Source organism: Chroicocephalus ridibundus, chromosome 2, assembly GCF_963924245.1.
Source record: "Chroicocephalus ridibundus chromosome 2, bChrRid1.1, whole genome shotgun sequence".
In the NCBI taxonomy this organism is placed as follows: Eukaryota; Metazoa; Chordata; class Aves; order Charadriiformes; family Laridae; genus Chroicocephalus; species Chroicocephalus ridibundus.
The window spans coordinates 8,826,559-8,849,782 of record NC_086285.1 but is presented as its reverse complement, the minus strand read 5'-3'; the positions used below and the strand labels follow the sequence as shown (position 1 = coordinate 8,849,782).

General features: G+C 40.0%; 1 protein-coding gene across 2 annotated transcripts in view; it reads right to left on the bottom strand.

The window, feature by feature from the left end:
* Nucleotides 1-23,224, bottom strand: part of DPP6 (dipeptidyl peptidase like 6) — a 569,379-nt gene that overhangs the window by 423,169 nt on the left and 122,986 nt on the right. The window lies entirely within an intron of this gene.

Sequence of the window (23,224 nt, the reverse complement as noted above, 5' to 3'; positions counted from 1 at the left end):
ACTATTTTTGTATTAATTCATTTTTGCTGCATTAAAACGTGCTTCAGCGCCCCTCTGTGGAAATCCGCCCGAAGTGGCTCCCGGCAACACCGGCCGGGGATAAACAACCGCGGCCCCGGCGCCGGGGGCAGCCGCGGAGGGTTGGGTCGGGACCCGGACCGGTGCCAGGGTCGGGGCCGGGGCCGGGGCCGAATCCGCACCGGAGCCGGGACCGGCCGCCGCCGCGGACCTTGCGCCGCCTTTGAGCGGCCCTTGCGCGGGTGCGCCGGGCCACGCTCATTCGGCCCCGGGGACCCGCGGCCGCTAATTAACGCTCCCGGAGAAGGAAATGGGGCTTTGCTCAGGTTGGCAGCGGGGGATTTGGCAGCGGGTGTCCGGCTGCTCCCAGCTCGGCTGCATCGGGACAGAGGGTGACAATTCCTGTTGCTCCAACATCAGCCTCCGGGGTTTCCATAGCAACGGATGCTTAGGTTTAAAGGAAAGTGGCAGAGTTGCTGTCCCCTCTTCTCCTCCCCGAAATCCTCCTCCTCTTTGACCTCTAAGCTTGCCAGAGATATCGGGATTACCGGCGTCCTCTTATGGGAAACACACAAAGCATAAACCAGAGTTTGCCCATTCCCATTGACAGACTTGCTGCTGAAGAGCTCACAAACTTGATTATACTTTAGCAAGTGGATTTGATGGGCTAAGATGTTTCTAAACACGGGTCTTACTTAAAGTTTTAGCTGTTAAGAAAATACCATCTTTGATATATGTAATTTCATCAGTCTTAAAAAAACGCACGTCAGTAGATCATGCATACAATATTCTAAAGCACAACTAACTCCCCCTCTATGATTTCAACAACTGTCTGATCAAAAATCTCTTTACATCTGAATAGTTTCATCTGCTGCTTTTTATTTGTGTCTTCAAAGTCAGGGATGAAGTCTTAACATTTAGATGAAAAGGGAACCTTATCGCATCAGGAGAGAAAACAAAAACAAACGCTCTGCCTCCTTCCTGATGGAACTTGAAAGAAGGAATCATTTTGATCTTCACAACTGAGATCCTGACATTTAATTAAAAAATGAGATTGAGCACACAATGCTCTGAAGCAAAGGTCTAGTTTCTAAGTCATTGTGACATACATCATAACAGAGGTAACTTTCCAGAAGCCACTTGGACCCCTTGTAAAGTTATGTTTCGGACATGAATTGACTATACGCTACCAAAAATCTGGACAATTAGCTCAGCTAAATTCCATCTTGAATTGCATTCACAGTGATTTTATGACTATTTGGAATCGGTGACAACTAGCACTGAAAAAAAATAAAGGAACAAGAGAATCAAATTAAAAGAAATAATAGATTTTTAACTTCTAAGGAAAACTAGGACACAAAGGAATAATCAAAGCAGGCCACAAAAAGGCAAGATGAAACCACCAGGCAGAAAAACCACCAAAGATTAAATGACTGAATTAAAAACTCTCAAAGAAAGTACAGAAAAAAGAAAACATTCTGCCTCACAGCTCAGTTCAAAACGGAAAGAGCCACTAAGGACCAATTCAGTTCCAAATACATTCAGTTTGTGGTTTTAATTCTTAAGAACCAGGATTTCACATAATCCACTTTGTCTAGTCATGCATGCAAGTATTGTGCATGTATGTGTGTACACAATTAATGGAAAAAATTATATTAAAGAAACACAAAATTGCAATGTCAAATACTTCAAAAGCTCAGTGAAAAACAACAAGGCAAATGGTCCTCATCCACCAAAAAATCCTGATCATGCAGCTTCAGGCTGTGATTCATTTGCCCTGAAATAAATAATTACAGCTATTTAAAGGCCTTCCTGATTCCAACTCTCTACTCCATGACAGACCAGGGACAGCAAAGGAAAGTCATGTCATGTTCTGGGTATCGTGGTGGGTGAAGGAAGACGGTTTGCACCAGGTGGGAACTGCAAGACACATTTCTTTATCCCTGCTACAGCAAGAGTGACCTTGTGTAGAAGGGCCGAGCAGGCAGCTGGAGGGAGAAATATCTTGAATAACCCCCTGCAATAAGATTCACCAGAACCAGTCTGTTGATGCCATTATTGAAAGCAGGAGGATTTTTCTGAGTCATAGGGGACCCAGATGATTTCATTAGGGGCTCTGGAGAGCACTTCAGTCTGCCTGTGCACAAGTTATCTCAGGATGTAGCTTGTCCTTTACAAGCATGTATTATGGTAGTCCTGTTTGCCTCTCAGGGAGGGACACAACTCAGCGCTCCTGAGTCACGGCTCAGTGCTGGAAGTCCTCTACTCTCGCTTGCAATTCCATGGTTAATTTGCTGTTCACCTGTGCATGACTTAGAGCCCAGAGTCCTCTACGATGTCCTGGTTATATGACCACATACTGTCATACAGTGTGCACACAAAACAGGATGAAGCCAAAAAAAGAAACACAGGAATCATTGAGACACAACAGTAAAACAGCAATAAGCTAACACCATATCAGTAACCGGGGTTTCACTACAGCAAAAGACCTTTTCAGCCTATGGCAAGATTTGAGAAGAAAGCAACTTGCATTATGAAATATGTTTAAAGCATCAAAACATTTCAGAATCACAAACGTAAGATTTTTGTCCTTAAACAAACATCTTACATGTAAGAAAGATCCTTTCCCTGAATCCCACTAACAGATCCCAAGACAAAAATCAAGGCATTTCAAAACAAACAGTGTCCTCAAGTGTCTCTCAGTTGTATATTTAATTCAGTAGCAAAGTTTTGCAAGGAGGTTTGATTCCTAACTAGTGACATTTCCATCAAAATAAAGTGTGTTAGCTTAAGATATTTTCCCTGCAGTGGCAAAGTAATTACGTTTTACTGACATTTTTAAAGCATACAGATAGAAATGACACTTGGTTTTTCCACGTTGTATAAATAAACAGCAAACCCACATTCCAGCACTATTAATGTAACACTATCAAAAGCAGGTCAAACCCAAGCCCTACTGCCTTTAAAACTACACATAAAAAGATTTCTTTTTGGACAAGCCCTCTCAGAATAACACTGGCAAAGAAGAAATCCAGCAATATTTCTCTTAGGTATTTTTTTAAAAATATACTTCTGTCTTCAGGGAATTCAAGCATCGTTATTCATGTTCCATTCTTCTGCTCTGACTAAGCAATTTATGTTTGCTTAAACTTTGAACTTGTCATCTAAATAACATGGAGTTTGTTGCAGACAGAGCTAAACATGTTTCTAGTTTTCATGTGGTGATAGTTATAAGCAGCTGATTAGTGAATTTTTTTTAACAAAAATTAATTTTTCAAAAGTTCAAGTACACTTTTTATTATTTAAAAATTTATATTTTCCTTTTTCAGTGAACGTTTAAAGTAATTTTAGAATTCCCTGGTTATCTTTTCATATGTCTCCAGAAAACCCCCAAATTAATATTTACTCTTAAAATGACTGCATTTATTAATATAATCCCTCTTTTTTTTTTTTTTAATAACAGTGACTCTCCAAGCACTACAGAAACAAAGATACACTATTTTAACTCCTCTTACTATTGTTAGCCAAGATAAAAACATCCAACTCGTAAATCTCTAATGGCCCCAGGCTTCTGTCATCTACACATCTGCTGTCTGGTGTCACCTAAAAACACAACCAAACCAAAACAGAACAGAAATTCTCTTTCCTATGTCAAATGCACCGATTCAGCAGTCCCTGGGGATACACTTGATCGTTCATTTTGATCTAATGTATGTGCTGGGGGCAGGATACCATTGTGTCAAGAAAAGTGACACTAGGGCTGCTGAAGACTGAGGGGTGTTTTATCCTGTGGAATTAGTATGCCGATCTGTTCACTTCCTTATGTCATTATTTGTGCTAGTAGCATCTCAGTGCAAATTCTGTGGAAATGCAACATTGGGCAGTGAGTGAGCTTAGGACAGAGAGAGGCATATTTCTCTCTGGCATAACACAGATTGTTAAAAAAAAAATAATCTTGCAGGCCTTAGAATGATTTTAAAAAAAACCAAAACAAACCCAAATCCCTAAACAAACAAACAAGCTAGCTTTCAAGGCTGGACTAAGAGAAGCACTGGAAAAATTAGTTTTTCTGGGCACTGCAACCACAAGTAGTTGAATGAAGGCTTTTTGTGGGGAAAATACTGATACTGAAAGGCTGGGAACAGTAGGCAAAGGTGGCTTTACCAGATACAAGATTTTGGGGAGAAAAGAAAGTAGACTGGAAGAAAAGGCGGTTCAGGGGAAGAGATGGACCCAGAGGCAGCAGTGAAGAAAGAAAAACAAAAGCACATAGAAGAGGCAGGAACACAGTGAAGTACCAGGAGGATTGAGAGCAAAAGGAGATAAAGGCAAGTGAGGTCAAAGAGGCAGAGAAGAAATGGACCAAAACTGGCAGAGATGGAAAGCACCAACATGCCTGGAGAGCGGAGAGACAGACTGGAGTGGTACAAGGTTAATTGGAGCCACACAGTGGGAAGATTTTCAAAGCCAGGGAGATCAGCTATTCCAGAGGGTACTTCCAATACCTAGTGGGTAAATGATGGTTAGTAGACAGGTGATTTTATCCACCAAGAGTCTTAATACACGCCTAGGCCTAATTAAATGAAATCAAGAACACACAGCTCAATATCAGCAAGTACTTCCTGGTAGCATGAGCAGGACTGTTACCAGAGGAAATGGGTGACAGTCCTAATGCTGAGGACATTTATAAATAGCCTGCACAAGGCACTAGAAAATGTGCTGTGAGGCACAATCCTGCCAACTGGCAAAAGGATAGACCACAAGACCAACAAGGTTTTTCCCGTCTTTAGTTTTTATGATTTTGCAACTGGTTCAGGGGTTGCAAAGGCACAAAAAGGCATAAGAAGCCCATACAGAAGAAAGCGCTCAGGAATAATGGTTGTGCAAGTTTGCTGCTAGAAAAGATAACTGCAAAGCCTAAGTAAAAGAAGGTACAGATGCACATGTGTTTGTACAGCTGTACACCACACTGGGGTCCTGGCCTACCACTGTACCCAGTATTGACACACATGTAAATAGGAATTTGCACTGAAGACCGTCTTTCTTGCTTTAATTAATGTTCTGTCTTTGGAAGCTTTATCTGAGAGAAGTTAGGATGAGATCCCAATTCCATGACTTCAAGAGAAGCCAGGAAGTTAAGCATTAAAGTTACAGATAAATACATTTTTCTTCGGATGCCAAGAGCAGTTGGCAGCCGTGCAAGACTCAGCTAGTGTTGCTGAACTGGTCTCCACTGTGCATATTCTTCTCTGCTTTGCAACTTGCCAGTATTTGATGCTCAAGTCAGATATGCCATGACAAAAACCAGTTTGCCCGATTAATATGTTCTCTCCAGGGGGGTTTCAGTAAGAAAAGGAAATAATTTTTTCTTCAGAAAGGAAAAGGAGGCTGTTTGCAGGTCCATAAAAAAAGTAACCACCTTGCAAAAGTATCCACTGGCACTTCAATCAGCTAATTCAGATGGACGCTGTCTGGAGGCAAGAGATTATGCTCCGTTCTATATGTGAAGGAGATGCACAAAATTCCTGCTCAATCTTAAGTGCCAGAGCCACACATGTACATCCTCAATAGCCCATGTTGGGAGAAGATGATGTGATTCCTCTCTAATTCAGCAGTATAAAATTGATAGCAGACAGAAGCAGCATACCTTGGATAAATTCTGAATTTCTGCTTGCCGAAAAGAACTTGTGCATGCAGAATCTTAGAGAAACAGAAGGGATTTAACCAGTCAGCATTTCAAATGCATGCCACAGATTTCAAAGGGAGCAGACAAGACAAAATACTTTCATTCAAAGACGACTTCTTTATAATACAGAGATTTCCTTTAAACAGACCTGTGACTCTTCAGACTGGCTGTCACTAAATTGACAGCTTGCTTGTTGCTTGGATGAGAACTAAAACCTAGATCCAGTAAAAGACCCAAGGGATGCAATGACACAATTTTATATTTTGGAATCCCAGAACTAAAGGAAGACCCTAGAGATATGAATATGTAGAGAAAAATATACGTATAGAGAGAGATGGACAATTCAAAAAGGGTAACTACCACTAGGCTAACAAAATATCCTTCTACTCCTTTGTTCTTATTCTGGCCCTGCAAGACATACACTTCTTCCTCCAGTTTGGCACAGCTTCAGCTGGTTTGAATATTCTTCTCTTGCAGTCTTTTACAAAGAAACAAGCAATGATGGAGGTTTGTAAAAAAACCCACCCTGTGAGAGAGCATGTTGGATACTCTCTAGGAATAAACACCGGATCAGGGATCTTGAAGGCTGTAGGTACGCTTCAGTCTGGTTTCTGTTTCCCATCAGGATGGGACAGAGGTGAGGAGCTGCCTTGAGCTGTCTTCTCAGGGCAATTTTGAATGTACAGAACTGCCAATATAGGTGCTTCAGAAAGTTTTCAGACCAAACAGAAAAGCATCTAATGAGTTCCAGTCATCTGGAGCCAAGTGGTCCATAAGCAGGGACTTCATGGAACACAGTTCTCGATTAGCCATCTGAAGTCCCCTGAAATCACGCAAAAGTAAATAACTCCTTTTTGGATTTGGCATTTATTTAAATTGGTAGATGTTTGTACTAGTTCACTATTAGTGCTGGTGCATGCTCTTTCCTGCCCGTTTGTCTTTACAAATTGATTAGAAAAACAAGCTTACCAGTTCACTTACAGTTTTCTAAGTACAAATTACCCCATTCGTCCAATTCACCTGTCTTAGTAACATAAAGTCTAAAACGACTGAGGCTCTTGGAAGCTATTTTAAAGGTTTGTTAATGCTTTCGGTCAACTGCCATTATATAACAGCAAACATACCGGATTATAAATGGTTGTCCAAACAGTGTATTCATTTTTCAAGAGGTGGGAGACACAAGGACAAGAATGGAATACTGATAGGAGATTAATAAATTATGTCCTTACCAATTTAACAGAGGTTTATGAGCACAGTTTTTTAGGATCAAACAACAAACCAACCAAAGAGAGATTTTCATTTTAATTACCTCTTAAGATATGCCTTGATTTAACTCATCAACATTCGTGCTTCTTTTTAACCTTACCACACTCTTTCAAACTATGTCAAACAGCGGCTCTGTCGTTTCAGCTGTTTAACCGCTGAAACCATGACAGACGCTAAGGTCAGTCTGCCAAGGTATTTAGCAATGTGAGTTACTGTAATACACACTGGAATTATCAAAATCAGATCAGTGATGGCGTAATCAATATGAGCTGCTGCTTTGGAAAATTCCAGTGGATACTCACATGCATCTTGACGTATTCACTGTATGTACCTAAATTTAGGGGCATTTGATTTCTAGTTGCTAGTTAAGCTGATAAAGATCTTACTGGCTTGCTAAGTAACATCTTTAAAAAATAAATAAACCCAAAGCTTTGTGAAACAAGGTGTACATATTTCTAGGCCCTCTTGACTTAGAGATAGATCTATAAATATATTTATTTGCATATGCCAAGGAATCATAAAAGCATGCCAAGTGAACCAAACTAAAGTGTGAAAACTAACTTTGGGATGTTCAATAATTTCACCACAAAGATAAAAGCAATCCATGACTCTGCTAAGGAAGAAAATACAAGCTGCTTCATCATGATCTGAATAGGACTGTGAAAAAGGCAATCCTGTGAAATTTTGACTGCAACTGATGATTTCAAACCTCTGAAAGAAGTCTGATTTGCTCTTCCAGAGAAAAATAATCTAATTCCCTCCAAGTTATGCAAGCACACAACAGTATTCAGATCCTCTTGTTCCTCTCCATAAAGCAGGCAAGCAGCAACTAGACAGCTAAAAATGTCATAAGAGGGCTCCAAGAAACAACATTTGAGTCCATCGCAGTTTCTGCAACGATGACATCAACAAGACCTCAGCAACACAGACAGAGCCACGTTTTGTAAAAGCACCAACATTGAAAGCAATCGTTGAAAAAACGAAGCCACCACTGTTAAGGCAATAACAATTTCTGATGAAACACCACTTGCTACAGTAGCTGATGACTCTCCTCCAGGAACGTTATCAGCAATGAGAAGACAGAAACAGCACCACCATTTATTTGTAATTTAAGGTTCCTGATAATCATTAAATTGTTTCTCAACACTACATCTTCAATGATTTCATATAAATAACCACACTAAAACCTTCTTCAATTTCATGAGACTCAGCAAAGTTTGCCATTTCTCTGTGGGAATTGTTTATTCTAGCCATTATTCACGAATTTAAATATGTCTTCGCCTATCCAGTAACTCAGTAAAACAGAATTCACTACTGATTCTGGGGATAATGAATTTATTGAAAATATCCTTTACTGAGAAAAGAGTATCCCGATCCAAAGGAACATGTCCTTGTATCAGTATTGCTTGGTATTTTTGGAAGTCGATGACACCTCAAAACCAATTAGGATGGCCTAGTTTTGTCATCTATAAACATACGGGTCCTTCAAGATAAAGCACATGCAGTACTGACATTTGCAGCACGTTATGACAAATGCAGGCAACAACTTGTCAGAGGTGGAAACATTTGCTGGATAACAGAGATGACATAACCAGAAAGTGGGACAGTCCCCAAAAGAGGGGCAACATTGTGTTTTGGCTGGAACTTGAGATGTCACACTGTACTTACTTACAAGAATTTAAATGACCTGGGATATTCCCACCAAAGGCATCTTCACCATTTTGTGACACTCTTTCTATGGATGTGAGCTTCTTTCTATTAAAGCTCTCATCTAGAGCTTTCTTTCTATTAAAATGGAGAGAAAGCACTTGCAAGGGGCTCACACCTTTGGAATTTGTTGGTTTCTTAAGCCTGGAATAGTCTTACTTTCAGAACGCTCACCGAGGTCTTTTTCTAAATAAAAACACTGACGATGATTTCATCTTTGGCCTGCTTTTTCCAGGGAGCTGAAGAGAAGCAGTGCTTTGTCTGTAATATACCTGTGTTTTTGAGTTTAGCATCCAGGGCTGAGGGGCTCCCTGTATTCATGGCTGAGTCTTGACTGGGATTCTCATGCTGAGCTTCAGCCCCCCTCTCTGCCACGGGCAATTCTCTAGCCAGGCCACCTAGTTTAAGAGACAGCAGAAGCTGCACATCCTGCCACCTTGCAAGCCCTACACGTGCCCCAAAATATTTTAAAGTAGGTTTGTGGGTCAGCTGCAGTGTGGGCTGCCAGCATATCCCAGCTTAGTACTGCAGCCATGGTGGGAGAGGTCTGACTGCATCTTTCTGCTTATTTTAGGAGCAGCCTAAGGCAAGTTTACAAAGTAATCTCTCTCTCTCTCTCTTTTGTGTAACCAGTAGTGCCTTTCTATAGAAAAAATAAAATAAAAAAGATATTGATATGTTCACAGTGTGATTTCTAAGCTGACAGCAGGCCGTTAAGATGAGAGCACAGACATTATATTAAATATGCTCCGTCACACATAATTTTTGTCTATTATCTAATTCATATTGGAAAATAGTTGTCATTTCTTTATCAGATCCCTTTGGAAACTCACTGCTGTTGGACCCTGCCCTCTACTGACATGCTTCTCTTGTGAACACAATGCAGTCTGTTATATACATGACAACCTAGATGGCACACTTTAAATGAGATGAGTCTTTTATGGAAAGAGAGGCAAAAAAAAAAAAAAGAATGACGTGAGGACAAAGCCTAAAAAGCTAGTGATTTCTATTTCCTATGTCAAAAAACTGGGAGAAAGGGAAAAAAGAAAAAAAATCTTAATAATTATTAATTAATTCTTAATAATAATCTGAGGGTAATTCATTGGGATCAATACAATTTTACCAACAAGAATCTGTATCACCTTCTACCCGTCAGAAATAAAATTATTTTGTTTATAGTGCTTGTCAAGCCTATTCTCTGAGTTTGATAGAGGAAACATGTTGGACCTGGTAGAAGTTGCAGTGGTAAACAAGCGGCTGTGCCATTCTGCTAACCTGCAGCATTAGCACATAGAGCACAAAGCAGTGCCGGTGGCGAGGGAGCACTTCCACTCCCACCAGTCTGTGCCCTCTGCCCAGCACACACTATTATAAGTGACAAGAGAGTCGGTATTTTGATACCTGTTTTCACTTAAGGACCTTAAAGTGGAGACAACATCCATTAAGACTTACAGTGAACTTCTGAAATAAAACTCCTTGTCGGTGTCTTACAGATGAGACCAGCAGACATAAGTGATTTGCTCATGCAAGTCTGTACTGGGGGCAGAAGAGCGCACAGACTTCGTGCTATGGCCATTTATTCTACGGGGTAACGACTCTCTTTAGGTCAAGTACTGGGAAAGCTTAGCGGAATTAGCAGGAGGTGGAGCATCAGGAGAGATGCCACTTGCTAATTTTGGAAGCAATGGGCCCCAAACCAGGGCTATTCATCTGGTCCAGTACACAGCTGCTTGCTTAAAAGAGGCAGCTAACAGGAAAAAACAGCTGAAGTCAGAGAACTACACCACAAAGATAGTAAAACACCCCTGAGAAATACCATTCTTCCTAAGTCATTACTATAGATGTCACCGGGGTGAGTGTGTGGGCTCAAGCAATTTGTGTAGTTCGCAATTGTGTTTCATATGCCGCAGTTGTTCTACGTTCACAAGTGCAGTCCTGAGAAAAACCCTAACATGCTGGTTTCTCTTTCTGTAGGGTCCTCAGGTTATTTATTCCAGCACAACCGACAGACAACCCAGAATTACTGCGGGCACAGGGGATGCTTTATGCCTTCCATAAAATCATTTGACAATCCAAGGAAAACTTTCCCGAGTCTGTTGTTCAGATTCCGCTGTGATTAATTGTATTCGGTGGGAGCTTTACCTGAGTAAGGAGTGCAAGGTCTGACAATATCTGAGCAGGTCAGCCCAAAACATTAAAATGATTCATAATCCTAGAAATAAACATTTGAAAAAAAAACCTGTAAATACAGATCAGCATCACCACTTGAGGGTGCTGCAGTAGTTCTTAAATATTAACTCAGAGATGAGTTACCAGGCAAGTACTCTACACAGAGCTACGTGGCAATAATTCATCTCATTACTTCCACGGAGGCACTCGGAACATTTGGAGCTAAATTCGCACAAAATACAGCTGAATATGAGATCTTCTTCTGCAATAGAGGCTTAAATCCTAAAAACTTCCTAGCTAACTAAGGTGATAAAATAGGATTCTCATTAAAAAGAGGTGGAAAAAGGAAAAATTAGGTAGAACAAAAGAGAACCCTCAATTACACAAGCACATGCATTTCCAACTTTAAAAAATTCATTACAAGTATAAATTCTCAGCTCTGCACACACATTTCCTTTGACTGTAGTACAAGTGAATGTTTTCCAAGGCATATCAAATTGATTTTGCTATAAACTATTACAGGATTATAGTCTATTTGAATACTCTTCACTACAGGAAACACACAGAACTAGTCTCTGTGGGAGATAAAATGAATTGTCAGTAAAACACAAAGCAATACCAAAATACAATAGAAAATGGTTCAAAAAAGCCACAGCAACCTAAATGGAGGGTCTGAGTCAAACATTATTTCGGATTCTCCTGTTTTGTAGAACCTCCCTTTTATCATAAAAATGTTGTTTGCTCATGAGGATATAAAAACATTAAAAAAGAATATATGATAATGAAGTTAAAAGAAATTTATGAAATCACTATATATGTGAAAGCATAGTGACTGCACATAAAATGAGCTCTCATTTGGAAAGCATGTCCATTTCCAGTTCTTTTATCTGACTCTTATCAGACACTCAAGAGGGTTGGTCAGGAACTATTTGATGATACTCTTGGAAAATGCTGATCCATCAAAGTTAAAACTGCTGGTGGAAAAAGGCCTGGTTTAAAAGAAAATTCCCAGTTCAAAGACATTGGCGGAGGGGGATTTATTGCTTAAGGGTAGAAGATATAAACGGACCACTTTCAGACTGAAAATAACATAAATTTATTTCCAAAAATGAAGTGATTTTGAAATCCCAATGAAGAATGAAAAAAAAAAAGTCTGAAATGAAAATCATTTCAGTTGGCCCAAACTATTTTTACTCTTTGGGTTGCCACAGAACAGACATTTCAAGATTGATTGCTCATCCCAATTCAGAGCAGCACAATTTTTCAAGCCTTGATACCTGAGTCCTTCTCAGCTCTAATCTCTTTGCTGGGTGCCAACGAGAACATGGTAGGTTGAAAGGCTTTCTAAAACTATTGAAAAAGATGATGATTACCTGGACCTTGGTCTTGAAGTCAAAGTACTGCAATCAGCCAGAAGAGTAAGATTGCCCTGGTGCAAGGGTGAATATCATCTATGAACAGGGAAGTACTAGGAATAGCCCTCCGCAATGAGAAGGAGAGTCTCAGCCTCCCTCTATGCCTTCTTCCTCAGGTGACTATTCAACAATGTGCTGCTGCTGAAGTTGATACCACCCGTGATCCACAACATGCATTTTCCAGGGCTGTACCCGCATAGGTAAGGAACTGACCCAATTTTAAAAGAAGATTGATTTAACCCCAGTGAATATCTTTATGCATTACATATGCACAGCTCAACAAATGCTTGCACCTCGCATCCCTAGCAAAAGAAGACCAAGGGAAAGCAATGACATGAGGGTGAATGTATCAAGGAGAGGTGTGCAAGAGGTCTGCAAATGACACACACCACTTCTTTGGCCTTAGCCCTCTAATAGACTGAAGTCATTTGGCACCTATATTGCAATACTCGGCATCAGACAAAGAGAGGAAAAGCTACTGTAGACACTTTACAGACACAGGAGTAAACCCTGAGCCTATGTAGCAAGACATTGTTTTATTAGGGCATCTGAAATTAGAGCCAATATGTCAATATTCCCTTTCTTGATAAAAAGGGTGTTAGAAATAGGCAGACAACCTTGACATTATGTGGGTTCTTCTACAGCCTATTCATTTCTACATTGCATTGTTCAACTAGTTATTTTTAAATTTTCATTACTTTGCAGACAGTGCCCTGATTATTCCTCTGAGAATGGTAACCTTTTAAATACCTTTATCAATGCCTTTACACATGATTAACATTAGCACAAGACTTACCCAATTCTCTATATCAAGGTCACAAATACCAGATGAACACTTCCAATGAGCAAATTAAAAGATATGTATAATTTTTACAAGTTAGAGAACTGCTGTGAGGACTTTTTTAAAAGACAAAAATAGCAGAAGAAGGTAGAATATCATCTTGGCCTCATTTAAAAAATGAGTCCGTCTCACGCAGGTTTATGTGGAGCTCCAGCTTGGCCTACACATATAGGAAGAGTCAGCAAACAGGCCACAGCCAAGTGATTTGGCAGTCGGATGCACAGACAGGAACTCCTGATTACTGACTTGCATCTTTACTATGTGGGAAATTATGCCTCCAGCAAAGTGATGCATTTACCTCCTATTAACTTCAGTCAGACCAGGATTAAATTTTGGGCAAGCTGCTCTGATTCTGTTTAAGTTACCCCAGGAATAAAATGCGTGCATAATAACCTCCACCTACCCCAGAGGGAGCTGCGAGGATTAATGGTAGGAAAGCACCTGGATGCCAAGGACAGACATTTGTCCTAGTTACATCAACATATGAAAAATGATCAGACTCTTTTGTCTCTCAGAAAATGGTCACAATTACTTCAAAATACATATTCAAGCTAAGAGTTGTGAACTCAAAGACCAGGATAGTTGAAATTATTAACGAGTAACGTGTAACACTGTAAATGTATTTCACTGGGAAAAGGTCAGCATTAGAGATGTGAGACAGCCTTTTACATTAGAATAACTCATATCGCCTTCTCTTCACCAGTCATGTATTTCCATAACTCTGTGCTTTCTTTCAGTCATCTTATTTAACAAAAAGGATTTATGTTTTGTGGAAAACAGCACTACAGAAAAGGCATATTTATTAAGTCTGCCATTGCAAAATCTTTTGTACTAGTAAGTGTTAGCAGCCCTTAATTTTTTCAATAAATAATTTTATTATTTATTGCACACTCCTACCTTATATTTCACTCGGTTTAATTATACCAGTAACATGCTGGGTAACATTTCTAATTTTCCTTCTGTAAATAACTGGTATCATAGCAAATGCCTGTAAGCACTCATTACAAATGAGGAACACTTGTCACTTATATTAAACCACTGTGGTTTGCTATGCACAAATTTTTTTAAAACATTTGAATCTTTGGGCTGAAATATTTAACTCAAAGGAGCATGTGGTTGCTTTGTGACAATGTACACAGGAGAGAGTGACAGCTGTGTAAACACTGAATTATGGCAAAACACCCCAAACTTTTCCATAGAAGCATTTTAAAACATCTGCCCTCCTAAGGGCATGTCCTAAGCACTGTATTTTGTGCAGGGTCAGGATCTACTGTGCTTTTACTCAACTTCTGTGCAGCCTGCATAGAAAGGGGACAACAAAGCGATTTCATTACTCCTGCTCCATATTTTCCCTTCATGGCTTCACTAGACGAGCAGGAATGCTGCTACTGTTGAGATAATTAGCACAGGCAATTAGTAAGAGATTGTTAATGTTTCACTGAAACACAAATAGCAAAAGATAAATAATTCCTCCCTTAAGATCTAAGCCAGAAGAATAATTAACAGCTGGAGGGGAGGGGAAGCAAGGAGCTAGAACATACTCCAGAACTGCAATCTACTACCCAATTTTTGCAGGAAAACATGTGTGTTTGTGCGTTATATCCTTTACTCAAGCATCTATCCTTCAGCAAAGTCCCCGCAAAGTTCTCCACTGAGTTCAGTGATAGCAGGATTGCACCTGAAGTTGGAAATGCTCCTCCTTAGAATTGGGTGATCCTAATAATGTGATCGTATGGCTCAGTCCTGTAAGAAATGTTGTTCAGCCTGCACAGAAATCTTTGCAGGATCAGGGCTACAACTTTATAATATGGTGGTAAGACTCTGGACAATCACATCATGAACCAGCACCCTCACCTTCCCCCTGTGAAAAGCTACAATCCTTCTTTCACTCCTTGCTTTCTCTAGCTCTATCACTCTCTAGTCTGTTAAGGATAAAGCTTGACTACTTCTCAATATTTAGTAACTTCTTTTGCTCCTCAGGGGGAGTGAAAAACATGCAAAGTAGAATTAAGACTTATCAACAACCCTGTGATATTCAGGTCTCCTAGAAAAAGCAGCTGAAACTAACCCATCCTTCCTTTCTTGCTGCCTCAGGATGCGCCCTACCTCATTTCTCTTTATGAGACATCTTTCCGTGCTCTGGAGGGATTTTCCCCTTGCTCCCCTGTTCAGACATGCGTGCTTATTTATGTTCTGTTTTGAGACCTTTTGCTTTTGAGCTTATGTTTTTGTATGTCAGAGAAAGCCGTTTGCTGGGCAAAGAGCTACACACTGATGATGCTGTGTGTAAAGAAAGCACTGCCCATCGTGGTCTGCCACTTACCTATCTCTTCCAGAGTTCTGCCAAGCTTCAGGGCACAGCAGAGGAAGATACGTGTACTTCACCCTTACTGACAGCAATTCTGATTTACCGTGTATCCATACAAGGACAGAGGAGAGGCAGGCTTCTTTCTTCTCTCAGGGACTCAGGGTCTTTAGGCAGCAGATGAGCAAGTTATGTAGTTAATAGCATGCGACACACCACTCTCACTTCCCTCATACAAGAAGCACACGTTCTTGCTTCCAGACTGTCCCTCCACACAGGACTGCCGGAGGGCTCTGCAATCCAGGGTAGCATGGGAAGGCAGGAGCACAGAAGCAGTGTTTCTATGCCCAGCTACTTCCCTGTTTCTAGGATTACTGGTGAGCTGAGGAAGTATGGAATGATTCACATTCATTTCTTAAAATCATCAAACCAAATCAATGAGATGCTTTCTGTCTGCAGCACTGAGCAAAGGGGAGTTCTGGAGGAAAGGGTAATTTATAAAGAACAGAATGGAAATACTGCATGCCGTATGACAACTTATTTGTTTATTTAGATTTAAAATGATTAACAAATTTGCCTCTCCATGGCTCTCAATGCCCTAACATCATTAACCACTCAATAAAATTTCAACAGTTTTAAAGTAATCAGTTTTACAGAAACACAGTCAGCCAGCCACTTTCACAGCTATCCCTTGCTTCAGTGCAGGGGGAAGAAAACCAAAGTCCTCTGTGGGTTTTGCAATATACTCTAATTCTTTAAATATGTGCTATTTCAGATCTGTGATTAGAAACACATTCCAGAGTCCTGGAGAACATTCAGCTAATTGCCTTAGGTTTTAATGGGCATACAGGTCAGGCACCCTGCTGATCTCAGCTCAATGATGCAACCATGATCCTTGTGCTGGACCAGCTCCAGGCACAATAGATTATAACTGGCATCTAATGCACCACCCATGACCTAAAAATGGCCATCAGAGATCCTGGGCTGGCCACACCAAACAAAATGCTTCCCTCAGAAGGAAAATCTGTGCATCTCCATAGCTGGCCTGAGACAGTACAACAATAATTCTGCCACATGGCCAGGTATGGATAAAGCAGCTGAAAAGAAAGGTCAGCATGCATTGTCCAAAGGGGATTAGATGCAGTTCCTTCTTTCTAAGGCACAGATAATACCTCTGCCATCTTATCTGTCTCCTTCCTCATTCCACCCTCATGACCTCAGTACTGAAGATGAAGTTTAGCCAGCTCACCTTCACCCATACCCAAACGTGACTGGAGAGAGAAGCTGACTTTCAGCACTTCAGATTCACTTTCGAAATGCTAGCAAACGTCAGTGCTTATATGTATATGTAGACACACACACAGACACATACACAGAGCACTGGCATGGCAAAGTCTGGAACCTCAGTCCAGACAAGAAACATACAGAGCTTCCAAACTCTTGACACTCTAAAGCTGGAATTCAGGCTTCATCCAAAATCCACTAAAGACAACGGCAGTCTTTTCACAGTCTTCAAAGACGTTAGGCCTCTGCGTAGTGAAAGAAGAATTCTCCCAAGACTGGCAAATTAACCCCAGATAGGTACTGGCTAGGGCAGTAAAAGGTTTATGAGATACTGTGTTCATTCCTGGGATTATTTACATGTAAGGAACCAAGTTTCTTGTTTATTTGTATAGAAAGTACAGCCACAGCATGCTGTTTAAATGAGCAGTCTTTTGATATTTTAGTAAGTGTTTCTATTTATACAATGGGGAACCATTTCACTCTCCTCCTGCACTCTGAATTTTTCCTGTGGTGCCCCTGTCTGTACACATCTTCCATGACTCTGGCACAAGTGATTACCACAGACAGTTCAAAGCACCACCAGTCATTTCACTAGTGCACTACAATTCAGTAAAATGTATGGCAACTGCAAATATTGCAACTACAAAATACATTTTAATCTTTCCGAAACCTGCTTCCTGTTGATGACCCATAAAAGGGAGCAGTTCAGAATACTATTTCATTGCTTTGCTTCCCTGCCCAAGCTCCTACATTACAAGCTGAGAAATGCTACGAGTCTGAATGAACTCATCACCTGCAATAACCAAATTTCTTCCTACTATTTGAAATGCAAATATGCACAGGAAAAGCTATAACCTTCTATATATGTCAAAAGGTCAGAAGAATCCTTAAGTTCAGTGGCCTATTCATACAATATCAATGCCACAAACTTGTATTAAGTGGGCGCTGTTCTTTTCCAGCTGGAATTACCCTGGTTTGGTTTTAGCAAAACAATGCAAAAAGCTAAAGCAGCACAAAAAGGGTTGCATGAAAGCAATTTTTTGATACCACTTATTTTGCCGATTTCCTTACTACAGATTTTCTTCCTATTTCTTACTGTCTCAAATCAGAGCAGCAACCTTTGCTTTCTTAGATTAGCACAATGACTTAATGCAGACATTTTACATTCACCATCGCCATGAGTAATGGAAATAGATTTGTCCCTACTGCTTGATGTTAAACAGCTGAGGTCAGGTTATATGCTAATTTAAACATCAGACAATCCTACTGGCGTCGATGGGATCATGTATAGAGCAAAATATTGCTTCAGTTGCATTTCTGTCCCCTGAAGCATTCTGTTGTATTTTACCGTATGTCTTTGGTGATGTTCTAATGGGTACATAGCAATGAGGGTCATTCGCAGCATGGTGGTATTTTGAACTGCTGCTTGCAGGTTGCAGTAGTTGGATTTGCCAGTCACGTAACAAACAAGTGGCCTAAAAACAGACAATAAAAGCAGGAGATAAAAACATAACATGTATTTTTGTGGAGCAGCAGAACTAGTGAAGCAAACTTTTCTATCAAGACACAGCTAATGGTTAGATTCTCTAGTGTCTAATGAGGTATCAGCTCCAACTGAAGTTTGTTCTGCAGGTGTGGCAGTTCATAACTCTTCCTTTATAAGACCTCTAGTGCTTGATAAGACCAAAAATTACACTGCAGTCTCCCTTCAAGGGTCTATGAATTGCATCTTTTCTTATCAGACTACCTATTTTCAAAGAAAATTGTGGCAATATAGACTTCTACCCTCAGATAGCTTTGCTGGAGTTGTTTTTCAAATTACTAGAATAGGGAAGATACGACAGAAACACACAAGCATGACTGCAAATGCCTCACGTTCTTGGGAAACTGAAAAAAAAACAAAAAACAAAACAAAACAAAAAACAAACCAACAAGAGAAACTATTAGAAAATTATACTTACTCTCTACAGCTGGGGTCTTCAGTCAATGGAAGAAAGCATGCTTAAAATTTATGAGCTCTGAAATGACATTCTGTAAGGGCATCCTCCTCTCCATTGACTAGAGAGCCCACATTCCTCCCTAAGGCACCTGAACTGAGTGCCTAAAGTGAATATCCTTAAAGTTGGCAATTTTGGAGAGAAAAAGCTCTGTGGATCTAGTGGATCCCAAAAAAACATTCTCCTCCATGGAACCAGGGAGTTTCCTTCAAAACGTGATTGCCAAGTTTTGATAGTCTCTGGATATTAGGTAGTCTATGAGCAGCCCCACAAGAACTATGTGGTGAAGCTCATTCTGAAGGACTTCTAGAGGAAAAAGAAGCAACTAGACCGTTAATGCTGAAGCAGAGCTGGCACAAAACCAAGGAGTGGCAAGATTTCAGAGGTATGGAGCCTTTGTGAGACTGTTCTGGCAAAGACCTGACAAATCTTCTGGGATATTTGTGAATATTAAGGTGTGGTTTGATGCGAGTAACATTTCAGCAAGAGAAAGATGCTGCATTTGGCCAAAACAATTGTTCCTGACATCAGTTTAATGTACATAAAACAAATTGCATCACATGTACAGAAAAATCATCATCATTCCTGCATCTGTCACTACCAGAAAGCCATTTGGGACCACATCTTCAACTTAATTTCTCATAATGCTCCATCCCAAGCTCAGGTGCAGTCACTGGGGTTACGTTCTGACATCAGTAGAATAACTAGTAAGCAAGAACTGCAGGCATTTCTTGAAATGTCTCAGCAATCTCATCAAATAACTGAGCGCAAGTAGAGAAATACCAAGAGATGCAGTTAGAATTAGTGAAAGAAAGACAAAGGAGGTTTATTATTTATATTCCAACAGTATGCAGAAACCCCAACTGTGATCTGAATCTCAGTGTGCCAGACAACATATAAACATACAGTGGAAGCCAATTTTGGCTCTGAATAGCTTACTGTCTTCAGAGGCAAGACAGACAGAAGGTGAGAAAAGAAACAGAGAGAACTAACATACACACAGCAAAACCAGTCACAAAGCTAAGAGTAAAAATCTGTCACCCTCCAAATACCAAAGCCTCTCCTCTGTCCAGTCTGTCATAGCGCCTGCTAATCAAAACAGTTTGACATCTTGAAATGCATTCACTTTCCACAGGATCTCTGCAAGCTAAGCTATGAGGAGCTCTAAGCAGAAAACAAGCTGAATCACACCTCCAGAAAACAAAATGATCAGTTTATTCTGCTACGATTCTTCATGAATCCGCAGTAGGTTATTGCTTCTTTGTCCTTTACTTCTCTTTTACTGTCTTTTTTTTTTTCCTCTAAGTAGGTCACCTCATCTCCTGAAGTATGAAGCCATAAGACTATGAAAGCATAAAGGAGATTTATTCCTCTCTGTGTGCATGATCTTCTCCACTGAAAGAAGTATGGGAATGACTACAAGGTTCATCATCGACTTCCAAGAACAGAAAAATGCCTTTGTTATGTTTCTGTGACATATCTCAAACAAACATAGGCAGGATGAAACCTACAGTGAAGACAGAAGAACTCCTACCATTAAGTTGTCCACTAAAACATCTGAGCATGATCCAAAGGCGGTAAAACATCAGAGACTAATTTCATTTGAGAATTTTAATTTGCTAGACTTAACACAAGACCATTAATGTTTGGGTTTTTTAACTCTCTCAGACCTCTCTCTGCTCCTATATACACATTTATATTAAATTTATGATTTACAAGCATCATGATAGACTGACTGTCCTTTTCTGACCTCTTAAAGGGCTCTCAGTCACAAAGATTCTTCACATATGACGCTTAATTGCATTTTAATAAGTTGTTCTTGAGAAAATAAAATCCCCAACAAGCGAAGCTGACAGAAATTTAAATCCTACACATGCCTAAAATACAAAGTCTTTGCAGAGTAAAATCAAGCACTTTTTTTTCCCCTTCAGTACTCTTATTTTGCATCTTTTTTGCCGATTTCTGTTTGTACTACTTCCAGAGGTCTCAGTTCACACCACCAAAAAATGATGTTATTCATGATAGATGTTCATTCTCAGGAAATTTCTCCACATAAGACAAGGCAAGACTGAAGAAACCCACAGAGTAAAGCAGGGTTGTTTGCATTCAAAATGTCTGTAGTGAAGGAAAAGCTTGTGGCTATTTTATCAAGAGGCGGATGCTGATGCTGTAATTCCAAGATTATTTATGAACATACTAGACAGCACACACATGCTTACATATGCAGATAAACACAGAGCGTTCAACAGAGTCAGGAAGGACCTTGAATCACAAGTGGCTGTTCACATAAATATACTGTAATGCTGACGTTTCAATCTTATGGAAAATGCTTCTGACAGTAGCCTAATAACGTATGTCCTTAAGAAATTAATTCTACAATTCCATATTTCAAACTCCTCTGAAACAAGCAGACTCTTTTTGGTATATAAGAAATAGAATTATGCGAAATAGGAAGATTTCCTTAGAAAGTTAAAGCAGAAAAGAATACATTAAGAATCTGTATCTTTTAAGATGTTCCCAACTCAAATTTTCACTTACATTAAAAGCCCAGTAGCTTTCCTAAGGATCAACAATTGTTAGGATCCAATACTTTTCCTAGGAATTAACTACAAGTCAATGGACTTTACCATCACCAGAAATACCATCTACATTCCTCTGCATCTGTGCACTCCCTCGGGTGGATACATTTTCCAAACAAAAGCAGACCTGCTTTCTGGGCATTCTTTATCAATGCTTCCTTACTTTTGACAAAACAGAGAACAAAACATTCAAAGGAAGAAAGCTTCTATGTGCAAATGAATCAATGAAGTTTACAAGATGAATTATGTATCTAGCTATGCTGAGATCTGATTTCAATGAAATCAAAGGCAACTATACTAGTGTAGGGTCTGCTGACCTGGAATTTTCATTAGATCCACAGGAAATTTTAAGCTCTTAAAAACACTTGTTAATAATGCCAGATGACACACTTATCCAATTATCTGGCCCATTAGTTTTGCAGTTTACAACCATTAGCAAGTGGTTTTCCCACCCTCTGAAAACTTTCATGAAAAACAGTATTTACAGTAGAGTAACTGATAACATCATGCTGATACCAGAAACCCTGCTCAAGTCCCTACTTTGATTATATCCCAGACTGGAATACAGGCCTTTTCTCAGGGTTAGAAGGAGAGGTTAAGATCCTGTCTCAGGGTATGTGAGAGCTCCTAATGTCTCCAGTAACTGTCAATTCAGGTTCCTCGTGTCTAGAGTCTATGAAGCCCCATTATTTGAAGAACAAGATTTTTCACACAACTTAGTTGTTGCAACATGCTCCAGGAAAACTGTGAACAGAATCACTGACAAAGAAAGGACACACATCTACTAAATTTTGAGACTTCATTTGACCTACAAGAGCAGTGCGCTTAACAGTGCTCCATCCATTAGTATTACTGGCCAAGGCTGCTCAATAAAGGCTTTACGATGAGAGCATAACAACCACAGCAGGTATAATTCTTAGTGTTCTTGTGGACAATGACTAAATCAATACTGAGTACCAGCCTCAGAGCTTCCAGATATCAACACGGTAAGTCTTCTTTCTTCATACACCTTCACTAACAGCATGCAATAAACTATTCAGCAAGCACAAAATTCCTGTATTTCAACACAACAGCACAAATTTCCCCCTTCTAGATTGTCCTCTGTTGTGGAAACAGGATAGATAGGCCAGGGTAAAGTATGCTACTTAGACATGCATTCACTTCCATGGATTTGCTCCTGCACGGCAAAACTTCTCTTTTGTGATATTTAGATGAACACACAGTTAAACAGCTACAATGCACCACAGTCGCCCATTTTCAACCTGCATTCTCAGTTATGTCTGCAAGGTCACACAAGACAAACCCAACAATGACAGAGAAGGATCTCAAGCCAACAGCGTGTCAGACTTTCCCTAGAAACCAAGTATCCAGTCCACAGTTAACTCACTGTTTTCTTACCACCTGAGCTGTTGGCCATGCTATACCCTCACTGTATGAGCTGAGCTTTCTTTCACACCTTTAAGCACCTACAATTTAAATATTTATAGCTAAGCTCTAGTTACATAGGCTCCCTTTGTAAGTAATAACCACTTTAGTTTAAAAGTAATTTGATCATCTATTTCATACAGGGATGAGTTCTGGGCAAGCCTCAGTAAGTACACTCACTAGATCCCCATAGATTTCAGCATGAAACTGGGATGACCAGCTCACTATAAGGTGTTTACCCTGCATTTGTCTATATTTCATCAGGAATCCTGAATTAATCATGAATTAATCCTGCTCTGTGCCTGTCGGTCTCTTAAGTGGATCGTAACACTGCCCTCTCATAAAAATACTGTGAAGAAAAATGTATTAAAGACTGTTATTTGCAGCTATTATGGCAGTGTGGCGACAGAAGGACAAGGCAGAGCTGAGACTGAGTGGCCCTCAATAACTACATATTCTGATACATTCTTGGGAAGAATTTTGGTAAACAGGGGGAGACCTCCAGCCTTAGGACACAGCAAAGGAGACACCA